Below are 19,269 nucleotides of genomic sequence, written 5' to 3'. Positions count from 1 at the left end.
TAATTCTGTAGCCATTGGAAAAAAGGAAACCTTTGGAAACTGTCAGTGTGCACACACCGAATTGTACAGTGTGGGTGCAACATCTGTGCCCTCCCAGAACAGGCCTTGCTGATTGTAGACCGACAGCAACACACTCAGCTGGTTTATTAAGCACTCCCGATTAAGAGAGGCACAAATGTGAAATGATTTGATTCTTCTGCGCTCACTCTTCCAACCACTCTATGCCAAATCTCCCTTCTCTCTCTAGAAAGATCCCTTCGTTCATCTGGGTCAGATTCCATAATTTCCCGGATACTTTCAGTTATTAAAAGGCGATCCTTTTTAAAACTTTAGTATCTCATTCAAAGTTTCCCTTGCCCTTATCATATGTCAGGCTTAGGACCGTGAGGATAGGAAGTGGGGAGGCACGCCATTCCAATTCAGTGTCAAGCTGGCTGCTTCTGGCTGGGTCAGGATGTGACCCAGCCAGTGAAGCCCATGGTTCCAGGTATGCCCTGGAATCCCCTTCATAGTGAAGTGGGTCCCTTGATCAAATGCCCCCTTGTGTGGAATTTCTCCATTTATGTGGATGAACCAATGGCTACTGAATGTCGTTTCCCTCTAGGTGCGTTCGCTTCCAGTCTTCACTAAGGCACTCCGTTCTGGAGAGTGGAGAACACCTCTTTCCCTTCCCCTACTGGGCCTGACTTCTGGAGATTCTCAGGATAATGTGGCACAGTCCTTGCCTCTCTGTCCTCAGCACTCATCTCTGGTCACCAATTCTAGGGGAGTCAAAATGGCAGTCTCCTCTGATTCTCCGCAGAGAACAAATGGGCAGGAGAGCTTAAGGAGTCTGTGTTTTGTGCTATAAGTATACAGAAGGTCTGTGTTTTGTGCTGTAAGTATGCAGAAGGTTGCTCGGCTTGACTTCAGCAGAGAGCTGCTTCTCTAGTAGCAGGGAACTAATGTCCCGGGAGCCGGGGGGTGGGTTGGTGGGAAGAGCCCATGTGGCCGTCCTTGGGAAACCTGCATGAAAATCTGAGGTTGCCACATACTTACCACCTGACATTGGGAAAGTCACTTATCCTCGGTGAACTGTTTCCCTCATGTTTGAAATCGGTGGATCCCATCTTCCCTATATGTCTTAAAGGACTATTTTGGGAATTAAATTGGACTATATATGCAAACACATTGTAACATTAAAAAAGAATGTTTTCTAAAGGCAAAGGTGATATTCTCATGAAAGTAAATGGCTGCCAAGGTTATTTTTGAGGGTCAGAGTTGATCAAAAAATTATACTTGTTTGGCTCCCTTTTCCACCACCCATCCGTCTACCCATTCATCCATCATCCATCCGTCCATCCATGCTTCTGTCGGTTCCTTCATTCCTTATTCATTCACTCAGCAACAACCGAGCAGCTATCATGTACAGCATGCTGGAGATACAAAGATGAATGAAGGATGCCTCCTGTCTTCAAACAACTGACAGTCTAGTGTGAGGAATACATGTAAACAACTAGAATGCACTGGAATAGAGGTTTTTTTTTTTTTTAAACAGAATTTTTAAAAAAGATTTTATTTATTTATTTGACAGACAGATCACAAGTGGGCAGAGAGGCAGGCAGAGAGAGAGAGGGGGAAGCAGGTTCCCTGCTGAGCGGAGAGCCTGATACAGGACTCGATCCCAGGACCCTGGGATCATGACCTGAGCGGAAGGCAGAGGCTTTACCCACTGAGCCACCCAGATGCCCCTGGGATAGAGGTTTTGATTGAGGGAAGGACATGGGGTATTGGGAGCACATGGGGGCTCCCTAACTTCTGGGAGAGTCTGACGCAGGGGAGGTCCCCTGACTCAGGAAGGCTGGGAGAGGGAACACATTTTGAATTATGCTGGACATCTTCTGAGAATTGTCCCATGATGAAAATTACCTCCCAGTTTGTGCTCGATGCTGCCAATTTCCCTGCCAGGCAACATCTGCTGTAGCACCTGTAAGCCTTACGCTAATGATTATTAATGACACTCTCTCCCTGCATTGTGCTCAGTTGCAGGGGAAGGAAACATCAACAGTCCCTCCACACAGCTTGTGCCGTGGCCACTATGAAAAAGACCTGGTCTTACCCCGACGCTGCCAGGGAGCAGCCCACCCATTTCAGATCACTCCTGTCCGCAGCAAGCAGGGCCTTCGCTTTCCGTGTGACTTCTCTTCCTTGACCCTTTGCTTTGTGTCTTTGTATTTAAGCTTTCTCAGAAAAGGGACTTATTTTCCCTATTTATGATTTTTCCATGTCATCCATCAAGCTACCACCACCATCAACAAAAGCAGATTCCTGTATGGGCTTACTCATTTGACAAATTTGTGCAGCAGTGAATATGAAACCATTGTCAGTAATTCACTAACCAGCACAGCCCCTGTGTCAGCCTCTCATGTGTGAGAAATAAGGACTTTCCTAACTTCAGTATGATATGTGGGTCTAAGGGACTTTTTCTGGGGTCCGCTGGAACGGGGCTTGGATCCCGGGTTCTATATTTTCTAGCTCTAAGACTGGACAAGTCGCTCATGTCTGCAAACCTTAGTTGCCTCCCATAGTCCTATTTCCACAAGATATTAAGGAGAGTTAAATGAGATAATGTGCATAAAATACTTAGCTCAGCGCAGGCACATCACAGGAGTGTGATAAATGAAAATGTTATCATTATTGTTGTTATTGCTGACATCCTGGTCGCTCACTGTCTGTTCTCCTGAGGTGGTGAAGATTGATATTAAACAGGAGATCCTGAAAGACAGAAGAGGACTTGTCAGGGACATCGTACTCTCGGCACTACCCTCTGTCGTGGGAAAGGCCGGATTCTTCATTGTCTGAGATAAATGCTGTGACCATTTATAGGTCTGAAGTGTTAATAGAGCAAACACTATGGGATCTTTTACATTGTGTCTTTACCCTTTTAAATTGTGTTTTGCTTCTTGGAGAGAGCTAACTCATGAATAAGGCCAGCTTTCCCATCCCTTGCTGAGTACTCTGAGGCCTCTTTCCCTGATCCTTAAGGGTCCTCACAAGCCCCACCTGAGACTCATCCTTCCTCCCCTGATGACCACAAGGCGATTCTTAAAGCAAATATCGTGATGCGCTCCCGGAAAAGAGACGCGGAACAACTGGTGTGTTAAGGAACTTGGCTACATTCTAACTGGAGAACAGTCCCTTCTTCCTTCTTGCAAAGCAGTTCCTACAAATAATGGGGCCTCACTTTTAAACTCTGAGTCTCCAGGATTATTTGCACACAGTTATTTTCTTTCTTTCTTTTTTAAGATCTTATTTATTTATTTGACAGAGAGAGACAGAGATCACAAGGAGGCAGAGAGGCAGGCACAGAGTGGGGGGGAAGCAGGCTCCTTGCTGAGCAGAGAGCCCGATGCGGGGCTCGATCCCAGGACCCTGAGATCATGACCTGAGCCGAAGGCAGAGGCTTAACCTACTGAGCCAAACAGGCGCCCCTATTTTCTTTCTTAAGAGCAACTTGACTTGGGGTAGGACCATCATTTTCTTTCTATTGTGGATCTCCTCTCCATTCACATCGCTGTCGTTTTTTTATAATAAAAGCATCAGTAACAGTTATATAAGAATAGTAGCAGACAGTTAAGTCACGCTGGCAGGCACTAGGCTAAATGAATCAGCACCATGTCAGGGAGTCAGCACCACGACATCTGCATCTTACAGAAGCAAAACTGAGGTCGAGTGCTGCTAGATCACAGGAAAGGTGGAAGCAGCTTTCTAACTCAGGCATCCCATCTCGGGAGTACCTAGTCTCTACCACTATGCAGATCTGTCTTTCATATTTTTTTTCTAGTTTATAAAGCAGGTGTTTTCTAGTTTATAAAGCAGTTTCACATATTTGTCTGATCCTCATAATCAGCTCGCAATGCAGATATTAATATTTCTCTACTTTATAGACGAGGAAAGAGGGTTTTAGGAAGGTTTTGCAGTTTACCCATGGTTTCACAGCTGCTAGCCCTCCTGTTGGAACTTGGAACTAAGGTTTCCGACTACAAATAATATTTTTGTAGAGCACATTTATCCAGTTTGACAGAAGATGTCAAACAGGGAATTAGCATAACAACTGCTCATTTGAGGAACATTTGAATCTCAAGCCCATTTGCCCTCTTACCGTAATTTTGCACGATGTAAGAACTGCATGTGGATATTGAAAATGCTTCCCAACAACTCTGTGCTCCAAGGTCTGGTTTTTCTTTATTCTTTTCTTTTTCCCTTCATGGGGTGTGTGTGGCGGGGACACTAATTGAAATGCATACTGTGGTCTTGTGAACCACAAGTCAGAAGAAAAGAAGCACTTAATCACTTAATGCACTGATTGTCTTTTCAAGCAAGCAAAGGGGGAATAGGACAGAGGTAGGGGAATAGGGAAGAGAAAAGTGTGCGAGAGATCTTATGGGAAAGCCTTTGAACACATGACTCTGAAATCTCTGCAGTCTTTTTGGAGCCCTCCCATGTAACTCAATATGTTCTGTTCTTACACTCTGTCCAGTAAAGAGGAAGAGGAAGTCAGCTGACTGTCATTGTGCATTGCCTTTGGTGCTGGAAGACATAGCCACATGTGTCTAAATTCATTATCCAGGTCAAGTCTTCTTATGGGAGTCCATCCATTCTGCATCTGGGAAACCTGGCTTCCCTCTATATTAGTGATGAGGCCAGGTTAGATTTGTTTCTTAGAGTCATACTTAGCTACCAAGAGGGCAGACTTTGTCCTAGTCAACTTGTGCCTCTCCCCTTCTCCTATCCCTTGTTCTTATCCTCTGTATTTAGGCTCCAAAGTCATGGCTTATCACAAAACTTGCATGTAGACACAATTATTCTAGAATTCCTCACATTCCCCATGAGGAATAAACTATGAGTTCATGCACACTGTCTTGTCTTAATAAGTCCAATGCACAGCTAGTGTTTCCCTCCAGCCCTGAAAGAAGTGTCTGTTTCCTTGGCTTTTGTATTAAATAAAGTGGTTAGAACCATGTGGTCTAAACATTGTTTATTTAGGGGACAAGTCCTAAGATGGTAGCAGAGTAGGGGGAACCTAGGTTTGTCTTGTCCCACAAACAAAACTAGATAACTGTCAAATCATCCTTAAGTGCCCCAGAAATTGGCCTAAAGACTGACAGAACACACTCCACAACTAGAGGGAGAGAAGAAGCCACATCAAAGAAGTTCGGAAGTTCGGAGACATGGTGTAGAGAAGAAATGGATCATGAATGCTGTAGAGGGGAGGGAGCCATGGTCTTGGAGAAGGATAAGAGAGAGAGGAGAACAAAGGGGAATGCATAAGAAGGTTTACCCAGTGCCATTGGCTGGGAAAACAAGAGGGTCTGACTTTTGTGACTTCTTGCAACAAGCAGGGCTTAAAGCCTGGAGTTTTAAAGGTCAGCAGGCTTGGCTGGGATAGAGCCTGGAGGGCCCTGCACTGCTTGTGGAGAAAAGGCAGGTAAACAACCCAAGGGCAGACAGCATGGAGATAGCAAGAAATGGTTAGGAGACACTGCAGGAAGGTTACTTGCTCTTCTCAGAGGCATCCATGAGAGGCAGCATTCCTGGAGAGGCTTCTCTGGGGACAAAGGAGCCAGCTGGTACCATTTCCCTTCTCTGTCCCTCAGCACAAACACAGAGCTACCTGCGGGAGCACTTACACTGGCTGCCTAAGATGCTTACACCAAGCCCAACCCCCCTGTGCTCTGGCAGTACTGCCCTTCTAAGTCAAGCTTGCCTCTGTCCCAGTTCAGCAGGTCCCTCCCCCAGAAGATCAGCATGAAGCTCCGCCCACATCTCTTCTGGAGTTGGTACCAGGTCTCATTTCACAAAGCAGATCAGAGCACTCCTAGTTAAAACTCATTCTATTCAGTCCAGGGACTAAACACACTGCCTGCAACAGGCAAGGAGAGCCTCTGCCGATGACTTGCCTGAAGGTTAGAGCAGCCACAGTACAACAGCCAAGCATACACGGCACACACCAGAGGCAGTCCCTGATGCTCCAGTCCCCAGGTACTACATGACCTCTTCTTCATAAGGCCATCATTTCAGGAGCAGGAGAGAGAACTGGATTTTCTAACAAACAGAAGAAAACAGAGACTTAGAAAAATGCCATGACAAAGAAATTTATCCCAAATGAAAGAAAGAGATAAGGCCATAGCCAGAGAGTGAAGTGAAACAGATACAGGTGACATGCCTGATGGAGAATTTAAAGCAGCGATCATATGGGGAGTGAGAAAAGAACAGAAGACATCAGGAGACTCTTATCACAGAGATAAAAGAGTTAAATCAGAGCTGTAGAATGCAATAAGTAAGATTGGGAACAGTCTTGATGCAATGAACAGTGGGCTGGGAGAAGCAGAGGAATGAATTTGTGATATAAAGGAAAAAAATGTAAAATAAACTGATCAAAAAGAGAAACAAGAATTAGGTAACATAAGAACAGACTTAGGGAACTCAGTGACTCCATTAAACATACTAAAATTTGTGTTACAAGAGTCCCACAAGTAGAAAGGAGGGTAGAAAATTTAAAAAATAATGGCAGAAAACATCCCTAATCTGGGGAGGGAAACAGACATCCAGATTTGGGAGGCACTGAGACCTTCCATCAAAATCAGCGAAAGGAGGTCAAGTATGCCAAGACATACTGTAATTAAATTCACAAAATATAGTGATAAAGAGAAAATACTAAAAGCAGCAAGACAAAATAAGGCCTTAACTTACCAGCAAAAACCCATAAGCCTAGCTGGAGATTTTGCACCAGAAACTTGGCAAACCTGAAAGGAGTGGCATGATATATTCAAAGTACCAAATGAGAGAAATTTGCAGACAGGAGTACTCTATCCAGCAAGACTATCATTCACAGTAGAAAGAAAGAAAAGGAGTGTCCCAGACAAAGAAAACATTTTAAATGAGTCGGACTGCAGACCAGCCCTGCAAGAATTATTACAGGGGTCACTTTAAGTGCAACAGGAGAGACCAAAAGTGACAAAGACAAGAAAGTATCAGAGAAAATCCCCAGAAACGACATCAAAGCAAGTAATAAAATGAAAATAAATACATATCTATCAATAATTATTTTGAATGTAAATGGTTTAAATGCTCTAATCAAAAAACATAAGGTGTCAGAATGGATTAAAAAACAAAACAAAACAAAACAACACCCATCTATATACTGCCTACAGGAGATTCATTTTAGACCTAAAGACACCTGTAGATTGAAATGGAGGGTGTGTAGAAATATTTATCATACAAACAGATGTCAAAAGAAAGCCAGAGTAGCACTACTTACATCAGATAAATTGGACTTTAAAACAAAAACTGTAAGAGACGAAGAAGGTCACTTTATAATCATAAAGGGGATAATCCAACAAGAAGATCTAACAACTGTAAATATTTATGCAACCAACATGGGGACACACATGTATAAAACAATAACAAACATAAAGGAACTAATTGATAGTAACAAGAATAGTAGGGGAATTTAACACCCCACTTACCACAATGGACAGATCATCTAAGCAGAAAACAAACAAGGAAATAATGGCTTTGTTTTTGCTTTTTAGAGACAGAGAGAGAGAGAGAGGGAGCAAGAATGTTGGAGGGGAAGGACAGAGGGAGAGAATCTTAAGCAGGCTCCATGGTGGGTCTTGATCTCATGACCCTGAGATCATGACCTGAGCTGAAATCAAGAGTCAGCCATTTAACTGAATGAGCCACCCAGGTGAGGGAACAATGGCTTTGAATGACACACTGGACCAGATGGACTTAAGGATACATTCAGAACATTCCATCCATACACATTCTGTTCAAGTGCACATGGAATGTTTTCCAGAATAGATCACCTATTGGGCCACAAATCAGGTTTCAACAAATACAAAAAGAGTGAAATAATACCATGCATGTTTTTTTTCTTTTCCTTTTCATTTTCTTTTCTTTCTTACTCTTTTTTCTTTCTTTATTTCTCTCTTCGTCGTCATCTTCTTTTTTTTTAAGATTTTCTTGTTTGAGAGAGAGAGAGAGTATGGAAGGAAGGGGCAGAGGGAGAGGGAGAGAGTGTCCTAAGCACGTTCCACACTGAGTGTGGAGCCTGACATGGGGCTCTAGCTCATGACCCTGAGTTCATGACCCGAGTCAAAACCAAGAGTCAGACACTTAACAACTGCACCACTCAGGCATTCTACCATGCATCTTTTGTGACCACAAGGCTATGAAACTTGAATTCAACCACAAGAAAACATTTGGAAAGACCACAAATACATGGAGGCTAAGTAATATGCTACTAAACAGTGAATGGGCCAACGGGGGAATCAAGGAAGAAATAAAAAAAAAATACATGGGAGCAAGTGAAAATGAAAACATAACAGTCCAAAACCTTTGGGATGTAGCAAAAGTGGTCCTAAGAGGGAATTATATACCAATACAGGCCTTCCTCAAGAAGCAAGAAAAAGCTCAAATAAACAACACAACCTTAAACCTAAAGGAGTTAATAAAAAAGAGCAAATGAAGCCTAAAGCCAGCAGGAGGAGGGAAATCATAAATATCACAGTGGAAATCAGTGATATAGAAACTGATACAAACAAACTTGGGATGCCTGGGTGGCTCAGTTAGTTAATTGTTTGCCTTCGCCTCAGGTTATGACCTCAGGGTCCTGGGATCGAGTCTTGCGTCAGGCTTCCTGCCCAGTAGGGAGCCTGCTTCTCCCTCTGCCGGCTCTACCTCCTCTGTCTCCTCTGCCTGACACTCCCCCGATTGTGCTCTCTCTCTCTCTCTCTCTCTCTCTGACATAAATAAATAAAATCTTTGGGGAAAAAAAGGAAACTAAAACAAAGAAACAAACCATAGAACAGATCAATGAAACCACAAGCTGGTTTTCTGAAAAAATTAATAAACTTATCCATTCATCGGTTGAAAGGCATCTTGGTTCTTTTCACAGTTTGGCGACCGTGGCCATTGCTGCTATAAACATTGGGGTACAGATGGCCCTTCTTTTCACTACATCTGTATCTTTGGGGTAAATACCCAGGAGTGCAATGGCAGGGTCATAGGGAAGTTTTATTTTTAATTTCTTGAGGAATCTCCACACTGTTCTCCAAAGAGGCTGCACCAACTTGCATTCCCACCAACAGTGTAAGAGGGTTCCCCTTTCTCCACATCCCTTCCAACAGATGTTGTTTCCTGTCTTGCTAATTTTGGCCATTCTAACTGCTGTAAGGTGATATCTCAATGTGGTTTTAATTTGAATCTCCCTGATGGCTAGTGATGATGAACATTTTTTTATGTGTCTGATAGCCATTTGTATGTCTTTATTGGAGAAGTGTCTGTCCATATCTTTTGTCCATTTTTTGATATGATTGTTTAGTGTGTGTTGAGTTTGAGGAGTTCTTTATAGATCCTGAATATCAACCTTTTGTCTGTACTGTCATTTGCAAATATCTTCTCCCATTCTGTGGGTTGCCTCTTTGTTTTCTTGGCTGTGCAGAAGCTTTTGATTAAAAAAAAAATTAATAAACTTGATAAACCTGATAAAGCCAGGTTTATAAAAAAGAGAAAGGATCCAAATAAATCATAAATGAGAGAGAAGGAATAACAACCAACACCACAGAAATAGAATTATAAGAAAATATTATGAATAACTATATGCCAACAGATTGGACAACCTGAAGAAATGGGTGAGTTTCTACAAACTTACAAACTACCTGAACTGAAAGAGGGAGAAATAGAAAGCTTGAACAGAGTGATAATCAGAAAAGAAATTGAATCAGTAATCAAAAAGCTCTTAACAAACAGAAGTCCAGGGCCAGATGGCTTCATAGGTTAATCCTACCAAACATTTAAAGAAGAATTAATAGCTATTCTTCTCAAACTATTCCAAAAAATTAAAAGAAAGGAAAACTTCCAAATTCATTCTGTTACACCAACAGAATGAGAGAACTAGAGACCACTATCCCTGCTGAACATACGTGCAAAATTTTTCAATAAAATACTAGCAAGCTGAATCCAACAATACATTTAAAAAAAAACCCTATTCACCATGATCCAGTGGAATTTATTCCTGGTTGCAAAGGAGGTTCAATATTCACAAGTCAATCAGTATGATACTCCACATTAACAAAGGAAAGGATGAGAACCATATCATCCCCTTAGTAGATGCAGGTAAGCATTTGACAAAGTAGGAAGGATGTCCATTCATGACAAAAACCGTCAACAAAGTAGGTTTAGAGGGGATAAATCTCATCATACTAAAGGCCATAAATGAATAACCCACAATTAATATCTTCAGCAGGGGAAAAACAGAGCTTTTCCTCTATGGTCAGGAACAAAACAGGGATGTCCAGTCTCTCCATTAGTTAGCATACTAGAAGCCCTAGCCTCAGCACTAAGACAATAAAAAGAAATAGAAGGCATCCAAATTGACAGGGAAGAAATCAAACTTTCACCATTTGCGGATGACATGATACTCTATATAGAAAACCTGAAAGACTCCACCAAAAAACTGTTAGAACTGTTAAACCAATTCAGTAAAGTTGAGGATAACAAATCAAAGTACAGAAACCTGTTGCATTTCTATACAGCAATGATGAAGCAGCAAAAAGAGAAACAAAAGAATTAACGCAATTTACAATTGCACCCAAAACAAAAAATACCTAAGAATAAACCCAATTAAAGAGATGAAAGACCTGTATCCTGACAACTATAAAACACTGATGAAAGAAATTGTAGAGGACATGAAGAAATGGAAAAATATTACATGCTCCTGGATTGGAAAAACAAATATTGTTAAAATGTCTATACTACCCCAAACAGTCTATACATTTAATGCAATCCCTACCAAAATACCAAAAGCATTTTTCACAGAACTGAAACAAACAATCCTAAAATTTGTATGGAACCACAAAAGGCTCCAAAAAGTCAAAGCAGTCTTAGAAAAGCAAAGCTGCAGGCATCAAAATTCCAGACTTCAAGTTATGTTACAAAACTGTAGTGATCAAAACAGTATGGTACTGACACAAAAATAGACATACAGATTAATGGAGTAGAATAGAAATCCCAGAAACCCAGAAATGAGCCCATGACTGTATGGTCAATTAATCTTTGATAAAGCGGGAAATAATATCCAATGCGAGAAGGACAGTCTCTTTAACACATGGTGCTGGGAAAACTGGACAGCAACATGCAAAAGAATGAAACTGGACTGCTTTCTTACACCATACACAAAAATAAATAAAAAATGGATTAAAGACCTAAATATGAGATTTTGAAACCCTAAAAATTCTGGAGGAGAACATGGGCAGTAACTTCTTTGACATCAGCTGGGGCAACTTTCTTCTAGATTAATGTCTTCTGAGGCAAGGGAAACAAAAGCAAAAAGAAACTATTCTGACTTCATCAGAATGAAAAACTTCTGCACAGCAAAGGAAATAGTCAATGAAAGTAGAAGACAATCTTTGAAATGGGAGAATATATCTGCAAATGATGTATCTGATAAAGGGTTAGTACCCAAAATATATTAAGAACTTATAAAACTCAGTACCAAAAAACCAATCCAATTAAAAAATGGGCAAAGGACATGAATAGACTTTTTTTTTTTTCCAAAGAAGACATCCAGATGGCCAACAGACACATGAAAAGATGCTCAACATCACTCATCATCAGGGAGATACAAATCAAAACTTCAGTGAGATATCACCCTACACCAGTCAGAATGGTTAAAATGAACAACACAAGAAATCCGGGGCATGGGCCAGGTTGTGGGGAAAAGGGAGTATTTATGCACTCTTGGCAGGAATGCAAACTGGTGCAGCCACTCTGGTAAATGGTATGGAAGTTCCTCAAAAAGTTAAAAAGAAATCCTATGATACAGCAATTGCATACTAGGTACCTACCCAAAGAATACAAAAATACTAATGCACGGGGATACATGCACCCTGATGTTTATGGCAGCATTATCTACAATATCCAAACTATGGAAAGAGCCCAGATGTCCACTGACTGATGAATGGATAAAGAAGAGATAGTGTATGAACACAAGGAGCAGTACTCAGCCACACAGAGAATGAGATCTTGCCATTTTCAACAGTGTGGTTGGAGCTAGAGTATTCTGCTAAGTGAACTAAGTCAGTCAAAGACAAACACCATATTTCACTCATATGTGGAATTTAAGAAACAAAATAAATAAAAAGGAAAAAGAGTAAGTGAGAGAGAGAGGCAAACCAAGAAACACACTTAGCTCTAGAGAACAAACTGATGGTTACCAGAGGGGAGGTAGGTCAGGGATGGGTATGTATGGAAGTGTTGACTCACTATATTGTACACCTGAAACTAGTATTACACTGTATGTTAACTAGCTGGAATTTAGAGAAAATTTTAAAAGAACCTAAACATGCTTATTTTTAAAAATTCTATTTTTATTTGACCTCGCATAATTGGATTTGCCTGAGTTAAATATCATTTACATGTTGTACCGGAGCCCTATCATATCTGTATATGTGCCAAATACTGAAGATAACTGGTATTAGTGTTCTGATTAGTGTTATTCCGTGCTTAAGGTAGAAGACCCAGGTCATTGTGTACCTCCAAGGATGTCACACAGTAGGGAGGGATTAGAGTCCAGGAACATTTCACAGCTTGGACAGCTCTTACACTAGACTTCTCTGACCTTCCTTTGTGTGTAATAGGTGAGAAAGAATGTGTCACGGTCTGTTAATAACTGTTGACTCATTTTACTCTGCCTGATATCAGTTTGGAGTTGTTTGTTCTTTATCTGTGGTGAGAGAACTTATATTCCCCTGTTCTTGTGAAGGATTGTGTTTATGTAAGGGATATAAATACTTCATGTTTTGCATTCTGTGTAGGAACTCAAGTTACAGAAGAGTTGTATCTTTGAGTCTAGAATGTGGGTCTACTGTAGACACATTCTTGACTGTAGACGGTGTGACTTTGGACACATCAGAGATTCTTTTGAGCCTTAATTTCCTTATTTGTAAATGGAAATTAAAATACTCACTTGTCAGTTTCAGATTTGCTGTAAAGATTTACATAAAGCAATATGTGGGAAAGCATTTTGGGAAGTAAGTGGAGTTGCTAAAATGCAATGATTTTCTATTACAAATTTTGGAATTTTTATTTTATGATTTTAGGGTACTATTTTGAACTATGTGTGACAAGCTTTTTTGTATTACAGAAGACACTTCTTGGGATTTTTAGAGGAATAATTTCAAGGGGAAAAAATAAAACCCAACCAACTGTATTAGATCGTACTAAATTAGTTATATTTTAGGAATACAAAGGAGAAGGAAAATAAATATAGAAGAAATTTATATAATGCTTAAGGCTATTAGTCTATTAAGTGAAAACTATGACCCTCTCAGATGATGTGGAGGGAATTTGATTCAAGAATTGTGTTGATACATATGACACATCAGTTACATGTGGCATAATAAATGGTTAAAAGATGATGGGACTATACATCGCACCATTGGGATTTGGACAGTCTCTGGGATTTGGATAGCCAGGAGGATTTTAAGCATATATAAGAATGTATCATTCTTCTCAGGAACCTTTTCAAAGATGGTCTGCTTTTTTGTGTGATACATACCTAGAGTCACTTGTGTTGATGATCTACGGCTTATCCAGGTCATCAGATAATTGTATTATTTCTCAGATACTGGGTTACCCTTAAGGAGTGACTGGAATATTATACTAAACTCATCAGTGGAATGGACTGGTACACTGGTGTATGCTTTACCCTTCCAGATTCGACAAGAGAAAAGGAAATAGGCTCAGTTTATTCTCTGTGAAGGTCTGGCAAATTTCCTACTGATTAAGGTAATTTTCTGCTATTACAACTAAAAAGGACTTAAAAGCACAGTTAGACAAGTTTCTTCATTTTATGTGTATGGAAGTAGTCAAGAAAACTACTTGCCTAGAGTCACATAGCTAATATACTAAAGTCTGGCTTCCAGTCTCTGCATAGTGACTGATTTCACAGAAAAGTAAATAAAAATGAAACAATAAGTTTGGGACACCAGTTTTTTGCTTTGAGTGGACACACTGATCTGGTTAATTATGAACTTGCCAAGTTTCCATCCTACCTTCTGTTATGAAAGAAACCTACTGGCATTTACTCAGAAATATGAACTTTCTTGGAGTAAAATAGCATTTACGTTTATTCTCTATTATTAAAGTTTTATTAAAGCAACAAGAACATAATTCCTAAAAGTAAGAAAGGTCAGCTACAATGCAGCTACCAAAATAAAAGTCAGGAGATTATTTTATTCTAACTTAAACTTCTTTTGGTGTTATGGGGCAGGAATAAGCTACTAGATTATCTCCCAGAAAGGTTTAGAATTTGAAGAAAACATTGGTTGCTGTGGTAGTTTAAAATATATCCACAGATTCATTGACACACCTCCTTTTAAGAGGTGGATACCAATTTTCTTCCATTGTGGGCTGCATTTAGTGATTGTCTTCTAACAAATAGAGTAAGACAGAAATAATGATGTATGACTTTGGAGACTAAGTCACAGAAAGGCACTGCAGCTTCCTCCATGACCCCTCTCTTGTATTGCCTTGTCTGGGTAAAGTTAGTTTCATATTTTACAGATACTCATGTTTCTACTCATGGAGAGAAGCACGTAGTGAGGAACTGAACTCTTCTGCCCATATCCAGCAAGGAGTGGAAGGAATAGAAGGAATGGAAGCATCTGGCCAGTAGACATATGAGTAGACCACCTTGGAAGCTGATCCTTCAGCCTCAGTCAAACTGTGACCCTGTTGACATCCTGACTCTGGAAGCCTGAGATGCCAGAACCACCCAGGAAAGCCCAAGGTGATCAACCCATCCTGGTTTGCCTAGAACGTTCTTGGTTTTGACACCGGAAATCCCATGTCCCAGGAATTCCCCGAGTCCCAGGTAAACCAGAATGGTTTATCACCCTAATCTTTCCTGAATTCTCAACCCACAGAAACTGTGAGATAATAACTTTAGCCATTAAATTTGGGATTAATTCATTACACAGCAGTAGATACTAATTCTGGAAACATTGTTTATTACTAGTTGTGGTTGAAATATCAAAATGCAGGAATAAAGATTTGTCTCAGACACTTTTTTAATTTAAATTTTAGTTAACATACAGTACAATATTGGTTTCAGGAATAAAATTCAGTGACCCATCACTTACATACAACACCCAGTGCTCATCACAAGTGTCCTGTTTAATCCCCATCCCCCATCCTCCATTTAGCCCATCCCCCATGTAACCCATCCCCCACCTCCCTCCCTCCCTCCCTCCCTCCATCAACCCTCAGTTTGTTCTCTGTCATGAAGAGTCTCTTAGGTTTGTTTCCCTCTCTCCTTTTTATCCCCCTTCCCATAGGTTCATCTGTTTTCTTTCTTAAATTCCAATTATGAGTGAGATCGTATGGTATTTGTCTTTCTCTGACTGACTTATTTCCCTTCGTATAATAGACTCTAGCTCCATGTTGTAGCAAATGGCAAGATTTTATTCTTTTTGATGACTGGGTAATATACCATGGTATATATAGACCACATCTTCTTTATCCATTTATCAGTCAGTGGACATTTGGGCTCTCTCCATAGTTTGTCTATGGTCGATGATGCTTCAGTAAACATAGAGGTACACGTATCTCTTTGAATCAGTATTTCTGTATCCTTTGGGTAAATACGTAGTAGGGCAATTGCTGTATCATAGGGTAGATCTATTTTTAACTTTTTGAGGAACCTCTATACTGTTTTCCAGAATAGCCACACCAGTTTGCATTCCCACCAATAGTGCAAGAGGGTTCCCCTTTCTCTGCACCCTTGCCAAGTCCTGTTGTTTCTCTTGTTGTTAATTTTAGGCTTTCTGACAGGTGTGAGGTGGTAATTGTCTCAGACAGTCTTAAACACAATCTTGAACTTTAGGCTCTGAATTATCTCCATTATTTAACAAACAATTAGCTGAAAACAGTAGTTTTACTCACTGTCTTATCCCCTAATGTCCATTTGTATGAATTTATTTTTTCCCCTAAATTTTATAGGTGTTTTGAAATGAGGCTGAGATTTTTTGCACTTTGAAATGGCATTACTTAATAAATTACTTGCAAGCTACCTTCCTTAGAATAATCTAAAGAATTAGAATCATCTAAAGACTTTGTTTAAATGCAGATACCTGGCTCTGCTCCAGACCCACTGAATCAGGATTTCTGGGTGTGGGGATTAGGATTTTATGTGCTTATTAGACTGTGTGGGTGGTTCATAGGAGTTTAAGAGAAATGATTTAAAAAAAAATCCTATTAACCACCGCCTTTTCAGCTGATAGAAATAATACTTTGACTACAATATGTTATGAAAGAGCTATTATTGATAACAAGATTACAATTACCCTTGGTTTCAATCTTCTTAATTTCACTGGGGGAAGGAGAGGAATGTGTACTGACAGAGCAGATGGATGAGTTCAATGATTGCTTTCAGGAGATGGTTTAATAGGTCAGCAAACGTGCCATAGACTCATTTTGGGAAGTGCTTGGGCTTATCTGGTGACGGGAGCTGAGGAAAACAATCAGAAGTCCCCTGGCTGAGAAGCCCCTGTGCATAATTTCAGCTCGCGGGGTTCTGTAGATGTCAGAAGGCCCAACTAATCTGTTACAAATCCAAACCATGAGAGCTGGAATCAGGCTGTTTTTGAAAGGAGATGAGAAAAAGAAGACAAATTGAGGAGGCGCGGAAGAGCCAAAACGAGGAATGCGATTGTAGTTCCAGCATAATGACAAATATGAGTAGTGAACACACCTCCCTCCTAGTGTACACATCGTTGCTAATGAAACACTCTACACATTGTACAAATAACGTGTCCCTCACGAAGGGGGAGGGTATACCAAACTGCAATAATGAGGGAAAGCAACATCCCAGGAAGGATGTAATACAGCGGAAGCAACAGATGGGAGCTAATGGAAGACAAGGAAGAGGGAGCCAATGCGAGGGTTTTTGTGTGAATATAAATGAAGAGTGGCAGGTCAAGGAGCTAGAACAGAGTAGGAAGGAAATGAAGGGCAAACAGCATATTTCTTTCTCTTGGATGCACACATTTAGTTAGCATCGATTTGATTAGCTTCGATTTGGTTAAACGTAACTCAACACAGTTCAACATTAGTAATGTCAGTTCACTCCCCTTGGGCACTGAGGTTATCCAGGAATGAGTAAGACAAGAGTCATATCCTCAAAGAGCTTACAATCTAAAGAGCAGGAGGGGAAAGAGTCAGTAGGCATATAAACAGTTCGTATGATAATCATACCCTCTCTGTGAGAAGACATACTTCATGTCCTGCCCTGTATCCTGAAGGGTTCCTATGTCGCGATGGATGTAGGAGGGACGAAACAATCTATGAGACTTCTCCAATTTATCTACAAAATTCAAACAATTTTGTTTTGCTTTGATGTCTCAGATTTCCCAAGTTGCTAAGAGGGAAACTGTCAGAGGAATTTGTCTAATGGAAACCATCTACAGAAAATATTTCTGCGTGACAGTTCGCATTTAAGTTACAGCAGATACTTAGACACATAGATTTCTCTAATTCTCATAATAATTATATGGAGTAGCTATTATTATCCACATTTTGGAGATGATGAAAACAGATTGAGAGTTTGAACCAATTATGTTGCCGTAGGTCATGCAGTGAGGAAGGGGTAAAGCTGCAATTGTAGCCTATGTCTTTCTACTGTCATTAGCCTGTTCTCTTAAATTCCTTATGTTGCCTTTTGAGATAGCATGAAAGGAGAATGAAATTAAGTCTTAGGCGAATGTACAAATAAACCGGAAGCATCCAAATGAGGTGGTTTTTTTTTTTGTTTTTTTTTTTTATGACATGAGGTTAGAGGATTCAAAGACACAGTGGCAAGTGAAGTGGGTCTTGAAGGCTGAGAAGGATTTTAATAAAGACTTGAGAATTGAGGGACCAGCAGGAGCAAAAATATCAAGACGTGCAAGTGAAGGGAGCATTCTGAAGATGATTAGAACATAGACCACATGGCATTATGGAGAGAGACTTCTACCAAGGCTAGCATGATCAATTGCAACTGGTTATTTAAAAAATCTGTGATAAGAACCTGGGCTTTTGTCTTGGAGGTAATGAGAACGCCATACAGGTTTTGAGGAGGCAAATGAACTAACCTGATTTCTATGTTTGATTGAGAAAGGATAGGCACACGATGAGCAAGGGCAACAAATGTTCCTGAGGCTAACTAGAAAGCTACAGAATCAGTTGAGACTAAAACAAAACCAACCAGCCAAAACCCCTCAAAACCCAAGAATATAGCTAATTAAGAGCAGAGTGTTGCAAAAAAAAAATAAATAAATAAAAATAGAGCTTTCAGGATTTAAGTAACTGCACACACTGGAAGCGGAAGAGCAAGCTGCCGAGGAGAACTCCCAAATTCGCACACTTGGTCTGGATATAACGACACTAATTAACCAAGACCCAGAGTCTCAGAAGAGAAGCAGTTTATAGGAAGGGGAAGATGAAGAGTTCAGCTTTACCCAAATAGTTTTAAATGTGTGGAAGACGGCTGGAAGTTTGTCCTAGAGCTCAAGAAAGCGATTAAGGCTTGTGATATGGATGTGAGCATTTACACTTATTGGGTGATTGGGAGATTATCTCCTTATCATCTGCAGGAAACTGGAGGAAAATATAGTAATGTGCACTTGCCAATGATTGTATAGCATATCAGTTAACAAAAATTAATCTCCACCAACATTTAATGAGGAAAAGTCACAGTCTGTGGCCATTACAGAACTTCAGTTTAAGGAAGAGATTAGAAATCATTCACATTCTATAAATATTCTGCAAATTCCTATGGCTCTCCCATGGAATTACAGACTGTTAACTCCTGAGGGACTTTAATAAAAATGCAACATCATGCAAGATGGGAACAGGAGAGTCCTGGGGGCCTAGGTGACTATTTTTAGCTTCTATTCAGACTTGAAACAAACCTTAGCATAGGATGCTATAGATACTTCTGTAGATCAGTCTTCATATCCTAAAATTTTTGCTGATTCTCATCATTGCCTTATTCTTTTTTTTTTTTTATTTTTTTAAAAGATTTTATTTATTTATTTGACAGAGAGAAATCACAAGTACACTGAGAGGCAGGCAGAGAGAGAGAGAGAAGTAAGCAGGCTCCCTGCCGAGCAGAGAGCCCGATGTGGGACTCGATCCCAGGACCCTGAGATCATGACCTGAGCCGAAGGCAGCGGCTTAACC

General features: G+C 40.4%; 1 long non-coding RNA gene across 1 annotated transcript in view; it reads left to right on the top strand.

Annotated features, from left to right (window-relative positions):
• LOC131820542 (uncharacterized) overlaps positions 1-19,269 on the top strand; it is a 363,576-nt gene that overhangs the window by 310,289 nt on the left and 34,018 nt on the right. The gene's annotated exons all lie outside the window — the stretch shown is intronic.

This window comes from Mustela lutreola, chromosome 18 (genome assembly GCF_030435805.1).
Source record: "Mustela lutreola isolate mMusLut2 chromosome 18, mMusLut2.pri, whole genome shotgun sequence".
Taxonomy (NCBI): Eukaryota; Metazoa; Chordata; class Mammalia; order Carnivora; family Mustelidae; genus Mustela; species Mustela lutreola.
This window is presented reverse-complemented; position numbering and strand designations above follow the sequence as displayed.